Below are 10,868 nucleotides of genomic sequence, written 5' to 3'. Positions count from 1 at the left end.
TTTGAAATAATGGTATGTATTACATGTTTTAGTACATTTCAAAGCAACCATACCTCATAGTTCTGTAGTCATTACTTTTCATTTGGGGGAAAAGTTGTTAGACTGGATTAGAAAATCAGCACATGATTCACCTGGAAATGATATATAAACAAACAATTCAAGTTTCGTCATTTTTTTTTTCTTTCACATTCTTGGGCTTAAAAAGAAGCCTGCACACATTTTTTTTAAAAGCTTTCATTTTAACGAAAGGTTATAAGGATGGTATCAAGCTTAAGTTTAAACAATATTAACAGATAGCAGCTACATATCACCCCAGAAGGAGCAAATGTTGGAGTAGCCATAAGTAAAATAACAGAAATACCATACTTTGAGGTTAATTCAAAACGGAGAGTTCAGAACCAAATAAAAAATCACATCAAACGAATGAATAACAAATGTCTTGTTACAGGCATTTTTTATGTAGAAATTGGTGGATTATGACAGATTTTATAGTTAGCTAAAAAAACAAAAGTACCGAATTCTGAGGAAAATTCAAAACCGAATATCCGTTACCAAATGGCAAAATCAAATGCTCAAACATATCAAAGGAATGTGACTTGGTACAAGCAATTGGATTAAACATGTTTTATAGCTAGCTTAACCTCTCACTTGCATGACAGTCACATTGAATTCCATTATATTGACAACAATATGTGAACCAAACAAACATCTTCTTTTTTTATATAATAGGTAAAAATTTCTAAAAAAAAAGTGGTACAGTAGTCAAAAATGTGTTGTAATAATCTTAATCACTATAAAAAAAAACAAATATGTCAACAAAGAAGAGCAAAACGTCATATACACAAAGCATATTAGCAAAACAGAAAGACAAGAACACAAAAATAACCATAACAAATACATAATGGCGGGATAAGTAACGAGCCACGTCAAATAGAGCCCTAAATCTGTGCACGACATAAAGACAGAAGAGGCGGCGACAAGAACATGACAAGGGAATATCAACAAGTTCACCACAAATAAAGTAAACCCTACTTTTGAAAGTCTCCCGGTAGCTAAACATAGATCCTTAATCATCTCCCTGAACGAAAGATTCGCCATTCAAAGAAGAATGTGGTATAAAGCACTAGAATGAATGAGCCTTCTAATTGAAGCTGGAGAGCAATCTTCTTAAGAAAAAACCAAATCCTCTTGGTACCCAGGTGCAAAGGAGATATCATTCTCTCCGTCAGTTATCCTATTGTTGACAAATTCATTTGATCTGGTGTAAGCAATAGGGAGATGGTGTTTGTTTTCAAAAAGAGAAAGACGTCTGCCACATTCTATATATTGTGCCTTAGCAGTTGCCTAAAATTGGGTCATGGAATGAGTAACTGCCTTAATGTCTTCTTTAATAGAAGATTCTAACGGATTGGCCTGCCTAATGAGGGGTGCACTATAAGGATCAAGAGCAGGCGTGGCTGGGTTTGGTGGGTAGGAATTGTTATACGATCACCTAGAAATATCGGAGGCATCGCTCTTTACACCTAAAGAAGGAGCTGTACCAACTACTTACCTTACTGCTGTCTACATTCCTACTAAGGGTATCAGTGGCCCGAAGTCGAGTCAATCTCAGTTGAGTCCAAAACGAGTTTTAGAAACCAGTAAGAGGATTGATATGACTGGTTATTGGACCATTCACAGTTTCACCTACTGTCGCAGCAACTTATATGGCAGATGCGAATTGTCAATGAACTCCATAATATTCCTGCAACACATCAGGAAATGTGATAATGATAAAAACAGGAATGCGCCACATAGAGTTGGGTAGTCATTGGAAGGGTTTCTTTGTGTTGTATTTCTTTCGGGTACATATGCGCTGCAAGTTCACCGTGTAGAACGCCACATGCGGGGTGTCGGCTATGCTTGACATGGGGTGGCAATTTTGAAGCGACGAAAAAGTAAGAAGGTAAGTTCAAGCATCAAAATTTCTTATTTCTAGAACTCTCAGTACCATATAATGTATTGCACGGAAGGAACCGCAACATAATCTATTTCCTGAAAGCAGAAGCAGTCGTTTTCAGTGCTCAGTTTTCTCAAACACCTCGCCTTAGTTTTCCGTGTTGCAGATTTTGAGGCTTTATATGCAAATTTCGGTATAAAAAACTACTTTACACAGCTACCCTCCGTATCATTTATATAGAATTGTATTCCTCTCATTGACTTATACCAAATACGAGTTTCTTAGTTAAAATTAATTGGTTATAAAACTGTTATTCATCAAAATATAAAGTGTCGCTCGGGGTGTCAGATTTGGCGTCGCAAGGGGTAGAGGCTTTTCATAAAAAAAAAGAATACATTTTCTTATAAATCGATCTCTATCTGATACTTTTTAATTCAAACACACCTACACAAATAGGAACATAAATGTAACAGAAATTCAACCTAGAAAAACACAGGTTACATCAAATTCTTCAAATTTTATTCAATCCCGGTTCGTTTAGAGATATGTATAAAGTCAGAGTAGACCTTCAAAGTAGATATGATATGATAGATGTGTAACAGAAAACGGATAGTTCTAGCTGGGCGATTACGAACAAAATAACTGTCTTGAATCATTTTTTCTTGTAAACCTGTTCCGTTGTATATTGTGTACAAGTCGTTGTTTTCTCATTGACAATTGTAGTATCATCGTCTTCAGGATTACTTGAAGTTGTGTTGTCATTCGCTGAAAAAGATGCCGGTGAGTGTTTCATTGGATGGAGTGTTCTAATTCTTTTAGGAGTAATGGATTTTTGCGGCGTGCACGAGTGCTTTTAGATGAACCTGGTGATGAACTATGATGCATTTTGGCTGGTGGAGGCTTCAGGCACATCTTATATTGAAGACTATTTTGTGATGTTTTGGTTTATTGAGCCATAGCCTTGACTTTTTTTTTTACCATGATAGTGACTGAAAAGGAAAAGAAATCGTTTACCAGCTTGAAAACTAAATATTTTAAGCCAGTTTTTTTTACTATGAATGAAATCAAAAGCACATGTTTTATAAGACCAAAAACAGGCAAAATGGAAAACCCTTATTTTGTCATGGTACAGTAGATATGAATGAAATCAAAAGCATATATTTTATAAGACCAAAAACAGGCAAAATGAAAAATCCTTGTTTTGTCATGGTAAAGTAGATGTGCTTGAAATAAAATGTATCATATGAAGACTAATTTACAAGCGAATATGTATTCTTTGATGACAAGCCTCTACCCCTTGCGACGCAAAATCTGACACCCCGAGCGACACTTTATATTTTGATGAATAACAATTTTAAAACCAATTAATTTTAACTAAGAAACTGGTATTTGGTATAAGTCAATGAGAGGAATACAACTCTATATAAATGATACGGGGGATGGCTGTGTAAAGTAGTTTTTTATACCGAAATTTGCATATAAAGCCTCAAAATCTGCAACACGGAAAACTAGGGCGAGGTGTTTGAGAAAACTGAGCACTGAAAACGACTGCTTCTGCTTTCAGGAAATAGATTATGTTGCGGTTCCTTCCGTGCAATACATTATATGGTACTGAGAGTTCTAGAAATAAGAAATTTTGATGCTTGAACTTACCTTCTTACTTTTTCGTCGCTTCAAAATTGCCACCCCATGTCAAGCATAGCCGACACCCCGCATGTGGCGTTCTACACGGTGAAGTTGCTGTTATATTTTATAAGTAACTGGATAAGAGGAATGCATAGGGTTTTTACAATAAAACATTTAAGGGATTTTTTGTGTGTTAAAAAGGTCTTCTTCATAGAAAAATACAATCAGAAAGTTTTCTCTAAACCCTAGCTGGGACTAATACATTGCCAATTAGTCCAATCAGAAGCGGATTCATATTATGAATGATGAAAATTTTAATGGAAGTGAGTTTATCAATTATAGTTTAAAAGTATATAGATTTAACAAGTCGAAGCATAAAGTTTTAATTTAAGGGATTTTCTTCTATCAGAATCCTTCACTAATTTGCAAGTATCTTGAAAGAAATACAGTTCACATGAAATCAATAATATATTAAGTTGGACTGGATGTAAGAGCCGAGGATCCGACAAAAATAAGACAATTTGAATGTAAATTGTTTCTTATTTGTGTTTATAATGAAACGTTTAATGGACGAGCAATGGATCCGTATCCAAATAAATCAGGATTTAACGTGCTAAACTACAAATTGTATCTCAACCAGTTGTCTTAAAGAAATCAATTAAAACACCCATAAATACAAAAGCGACACGATCACATCAAGATAAATCTACGTTTCACCAAAAAAAAACATAATGCAAGCAATCAAATGCAAGGAAAAGTATCTTACTCACAATGCATACACACAAAGCATCCTTACAAAAGAAATATACACAACGTCACTATGCAACAGGTATCAGGTCTGTATTATACAATGTCGCTTAGTCCAGCAGAATACTATGCAACATGCATCAAGTAAGCATATTAAGTATCACACAAATTGTATAAAAACGATATCATGCTTAAACAACTTTTACTTATGTCCAAGAATGTGTAGTATCTTCTAGTGGAAGAGGGGCGACAGATACCATCTGGACAGTCAACATGAACGTGCAATTGAGAATAATAACACAATTACAATTGCGCAACTCCTTCACGTCACGTCACGCTCCCGTCACGCTTCAGTGATTCCCAATATAATCAACCAAATTTTTTTCTCAACAGGGGGGGGGGGGGGGGGGGGGGGCTTCCCCCCTAAATCCGCCTCTGATATTACAACTTGCGGCACCATCAGGTAACACCCGTGTACTTTCACTGTATAAAGACTTTATATCAGTTAAGTTTCACTATATATATCACAATTATTATTACAATTATGAAAAAAAATCCGAACACATTATCCTTTGAAATTACTAAAAATTAAGTCATTCTACCTTCTATAGTATATACCAATTGGAACATTACGCGTGAAGTGTACCTTATACACATAAAGAGTATACGTATGATAATGGTGACTTTTAACGACGTTATCAACCAACGAAGGTCTTGCATGGTCAGTCGCGCCATTTTGGACATTTAAATAATTTATTTTTACCTGTATTTTGAATCGAAATGCACCTCTTCATGCTGTGCATTTGGAACAAACTGGATGGTTTTTAACGACCTTAACTGGCTGGTAAGCTCTTGCACGTTCGGCTCAGTGTTCGATGCGTTTTTAGCATTGCAATATATGTTGTTGTTGTCGTAAAGGTTGGAAGGACGGTCATCATTCTGGTTTTGCATATGCGGATTTAATATGTTGACTAATTTGGCTTACGTGTTTACTTCCTTCACAATGACTACTCTCATGGTCAGGTTGATCAGCATGTGCATGTGACTGTACATTTTGCTGGTAGGTGACTTGCAGACTCAGTGATGAATGTCTACAGGATGCATGGTCAGAAACAGTGTTATAGTTATCTGCAATGTATATTAGATATATAACCTGTACTAATTAACACGAATCGACGGAAAACCAGGGGCAGATCCAGGATTTTGGAAAGGGGGGCGAAATTTTGAAAGATTGCCGAGCGGAGTGAGGCGAAAAATTTGTTGGGCCCTTTTTTGGGCTAAAAACATAAAATAAAGTAATATGCACTTTTTTTAAAAACCGTTCCTTGCGTGGGGCATATTTTGTAGTTGCTGTAAAGGTGTTTATAGGGTTGGACATTTTCGATGCTGTATTCTCCCTATTTTTTGTCTAAAATATATGAACATTCCGGTCAGACATTGAAACCCCTGCCACAAAAAAAATATGCCCGTTTTATTCATCATGTTCATTTAATGCCATACAATTCTGTTGGAAATATTCATTTCTAATAGCAAAAAGGTGGACAAGATTTTTGTTTTCAATCCAGATACGGCTAGAATTTTTCATAAAGGCCACACCCAGCAGGCAGGTTGCAGTCTGGTCTTGAAAAAAGTATTCCATATATCAGTTCGGCGAAACAGACATTCCGGTCAGACATTACGGCAAAAATCAGAGTCAATTTTTTTCTCTCAAATATCTAAGACTGTCTCCTTAAATCCATTGGTTCGTACTTACGACTTTAAATCTATCTAGAGCTTAAAATGACTGCCCCAGGGATCATTATTCAGCTATGTTATTTTAGAATAGGCTTGGGCGTTTGGGGTTTTTCGTAGTTAGATGACTCCTTTGCTGTGGAGTGAGATTCTATAGAGTATTACTTTCTGTTAGTCAATACTTTGTTGCTATGAAGGTGTCATGATTGTCATCCTCACTCAGCCTAAGCATTGTGTTACTGTAATTTGACAGAGCGACGCACTGGTCAACTCCACCGTAGCGAATCTTATGACTTTGATAATCAGTAAATTTCAGCAAAATATATCTTTCTATTAAGTAAAGAATTGTCGCATAAAAATTAGATACTAAAGTACTAAGGTACACGGGAAATGCCAAAGTCTGATTTATCATTTTACCAACAAACAAAAAAAAGTCCGAGCAAAAGGGGGGGGGGGGTGCGTACGCCCTCTACGCCCCCCTCTGGATCCGCCACTGAAAACTGTTTTATTATCTAACATATGAGTTACAGAGTACTCGACTTCTGGATGACATAACACTCCCATTCATATTATGGGTTTTGTAGTACACAATGACGCTGACAATAATTTCCATTTACAATTTGTTGTACTGAACGAAGTGAAAAGATGAAGATGTGGTATGAACTCATCATCCAAGTCGACTCAGTTCGTTGTAATAATAAATCAGTGTGTTGTTGAACCATACACCCAGCGTGACATCTTGCAACTAATAGATAATTAAGTCGTTGCAGATGTTAGGACCGAGACGTGACTGGGGGAATATGTAATGCAAAAATCGAAATACATACCAAATATAGGGGTGTTTTAAAATAGCAGATAGTGTTCCAACCATAGAGAAACTTTTATACATATAGACACATATAAGCTACAACTCATTTTAAAACCTTCCCGCGTCTCTCGAACGAGAGTGATAAAAATATTAGATATGCTTACTGGAGGTGTGATTAGACGATTGAAGCTGTAATTTTCCTTGATGATATTTATGTAAGTTTTGAAAACAAAGTTTAACGACAGTTTGTAGGTATTCCTATGGGCACTTAGTGTGCCCCTTTAATATCAGGCTTGTTCTTGACGTACTGTTGTGTATACCATTTTATTACCAAACTCAGTAAAGTCCAGTTTAATTGCATTTAATTTAAAAAATCAAAAACACTTGCCGTTATTTTGATGATTATCAGTAGTTTAACAATGTTTAAAGAGATACTAAAGATTTCTCGCATAAGAAAATGTAGGCTGCATCAGCATGCTTACAGACGAAGAAAAAGGATTGAGATCTAAAAGAGCGCTACATTTTTATCTTTTCTGTTTGTTTCTTTTTCTTTTGTTGGTATTTTTTCTCCAAGGAGTATTTTGCAAAAGTAGGGGGTAATATTTTTTTATATATTTCTAAGTGTATTTTAACGGATCTCAGATACTAGACAAACAAAATAATTTACCTCACACTTTCTTTAGTAATGCATTTATGAGTGAATCGTTGTTTGAGAAAACACCAGTGGCAAATATTTCTGTGTATGTCCAGTCGATTAGGGAAGACCAATTCAAATGAATTTTTGAAATGATGGTGCTATGAGTCTTGATATTAAAAGGGATTAATAAAGAAACGTTAAGTGGTATTTATAACAAATAAATATATCAAGTTTATACAAATATTTCAGTAAAGAACTTTATTAATAATTGTTATAAATATCAATTGTATTCAAAAATCGTTTCTTCTTAAAATATATATGATTAAATTGATGTTCTAAATGCCTAGTTTTGTGTACATTTAACCTTCACAAGGCCTACGTTGACTATCGACTGCATGTAGACAAAACATGATAACTACATGTAAACATAGAGTTTTATCAATGGGAACGTAATTTTGTTTAATTTACGTGTGAGCTACAACATCGAGTTAAGTTCAATGTGAACACGGCCTAAATTCTAAAAGTTTACCAATTCAATAGATCTTTGAATATTGTTTGTATTGGTATTAATGAGGTATTAATTAATAACGATTGTTGTTATCAGTAAATTAATTTGCAAACTATGTATAATACCAAGCTATTTACGAGTTAACATATATATTTAAACGACGAATCCGCAGGATGAGTTCGTTTAAATATGTAAATAAGTAAGGCGTGGTGTATATGTTTTGTAACATCATTCAAAAATGGCCTGATGATTTTTTATCCAATAAAAACCCAGTGGGAATGTCGTTCTAGCCCCCTGCTTAACACGTGCACAAAATCGATCCAGTCAATTTTTCGAAAATCAGCCGGTTCATTCAGAAATACTTGTGTCGTGCATTCACTTAACTATCAGTCACATGGAGTCGAAACAAAGAGGCGGGGTTTACATCATGGTTTAACATGAAAAATATCAGATTAAACCATAGTCTAAGCTCCGCCTATCTACATGAAGTTGCAAGCACAAAGTACGTCATGATTTTTTTTAATGGAATAACAAATCAATCTTTATATTAAACCATGGTTTTTCAGAAACCGAACTATTAAGCAGATTATCACGTAAAACTCAAAGGAAAAATGCTGTATTATGTTACAAATATTATTGTTATAATTATTGTTATATAAACATTTGCACATTCATGGCTCTACAATCTGTCGATACCTGATTCTTTGCATTGCTACAGGCCATGTTTTTCTCTGACTTTTTATGACATACGTCTTTTACACTACATCTATTGGATGTTAGATGTGTACTGATTGATTATTAAGCCTTAGATGCATTACTCTTTTATCAGTTGTTTTATGGCTTTGAACTACATGTAGATGTCAGTAACAGACCGTACTCCTTGGTCTGTTTTAGTGTCTTTTTATTGTTAGGATCTTCAAGTACCCGGTCACGTCTATTCTGTGTTTTGTGAGATGTATTTATATTTATATTCATCTAATGAGTTGAGCCTTTTTCAACTGATTTTTATAGTTTATTCTTATGCTGTACTGTTACATCACGGTCCCAGGTTATTAGAGGGTTGTGTGCCCGATACGTGACATGTTTAACCTCGCCAGATTCTGTAATCAGGGACTTCCTTTACTAACAATAGTATTAAAGTCACTGGTAGCATGTATTTCAGTGGCCAAGTTGTCGTTTGTTGCTGTGTTACAAACTTGTTTTTCGTTCATTATTTCGTACATCAATTATGCCGTTAGTTTTCTCGTTTAAATTGTTTTACATTTGTCATTTCGAGGCATATTTTAGCTGACTATCAGTATGTCACAGTGGCACCGTGTATATATATGATAGTCATGGTAATCAATAATAAGCAAATGCAATGTCGCATGTTTCAAGCTTTTAAAAGCCCAATGACAATTATAAAACAAATCAACGAGATATTACGAAAGGTGGTGGCTATTTTACCGGCTCAGGCAAAATAGCCTCTTAAAGGTGCTATTTTACAGGCTCCGGCAAATAACCTCCTTTGCGCTATTTTGCCGGCTCCGGCAAGATAGCGATTTATATATAGAGATTTGCTATTTTGCCGGTCTTGTTTCAGATTTTAAATTAGACTATATGAAAGACATTTTATTGAAACTATCTATCATCGGCACAAATGATATATGATGCTACTGAGATGTCAACAGACATTAAGTCTTCGACAAGCCTTTCGTCTCTAGTTTATCCACTTTCGGTGAGATGCACTCTTTAACAGAAAACTGTTAATGAATATCGACTCTAAATAAAACTTTGAATCTTGAATCTTGAATAGAGTTTTGCTATTTTGCCGGTCTTAATTAATATTAAAAAAGAAGTAAACAAATTACTGAGAAAAGACTGAAAAAAAATTAATATATAGAATCATACACTTAAATAAGAAATCTCTATACGAATACGTCTTCGCTTTACAGCATTTATACAAATCGTGCATATTAAAATTGATATTTAGATTAAAAAGTTTAATAAAAAGTCTCTAAAAAGAATAAATATTTAAACTGATACTGGTACTTTTTTCTTTGATAGGAAGTCTGTAATAATATGCTTTTACAAAAATTATATAATACATATAAGCAAGGATTTGTATAGTCCTACTATACAAATCCTTGATATAAGCAAAGCATGCGAACTCATATCAAAAATCGATGTTCTAATTGCTTTCAATAAAAATAATCTATAAGTTTGGAAATAAAAAGTAACATTAAAAAAAACCTAAAACTGCTTTAAAAACGTTACAATACCAGTGCCTTGCTTTTGGCGCATTTTTTTAGTCTGGCACAAAAAATATAATATGCTTCCACTGCTGACATCAACTGCTTCTTTTGCGTCTGCATCACTTTTGCAAAAAATATAGATATACCATATGCATCATCATTCAACATTCATAGAATAAATTCTGTCAATTACTAGATTTCTATTTATCGTCTGTACAATATTTTTTATTAATCTAAAAACATGTACTTTATTGCACAATATATTGTTAAAGTTTGGCATTTGTTTTTCATAAATTTTATAGTCCCCGTTTCACGTTTCCACAGATACACATAGTTGTCGTTTTCAAAGTGCTCCAAACCCTGTTGTGGCTCCTCATAGTGAATCGAGCTTAGCGTTTGATTCAAATTTGTTTGATACATCATTGGACATTTACGACATTTACGAAATGTTCAACAGAAGTATTGTATGTGCATATAATTTAAACAGTTAAACTACATAAATACAAGCTCTAGTGAGCTTTTCAAATCGCTGGAGCCGGTAAATAGCCACTGCAATTACGAAATATAGAACTTTTTAATACAGAAGTTGCTTCGTCATATTGGTCCGACATGAATTGGGCCGAGTTGTCTCCTTTGGT

The sequence above is a fragment of the Mytilus edulis genome, chromosome 2 (genome assembly GCF_963676685.1).
Source record: "Mytilus edulis chromosome 2, xbMytEdul2.2, whole genome shotgun sequence".
In the NCBI taxonomy this organism is placed as follows: Eukaryota; Metazoa; Mollusca; class Bivalvia; order Mytilida; family Mytilidae; genus Mytilus; species Mytilus edulis.
This window is presented reverse-complemented; position numbering follows the sequence as displayed.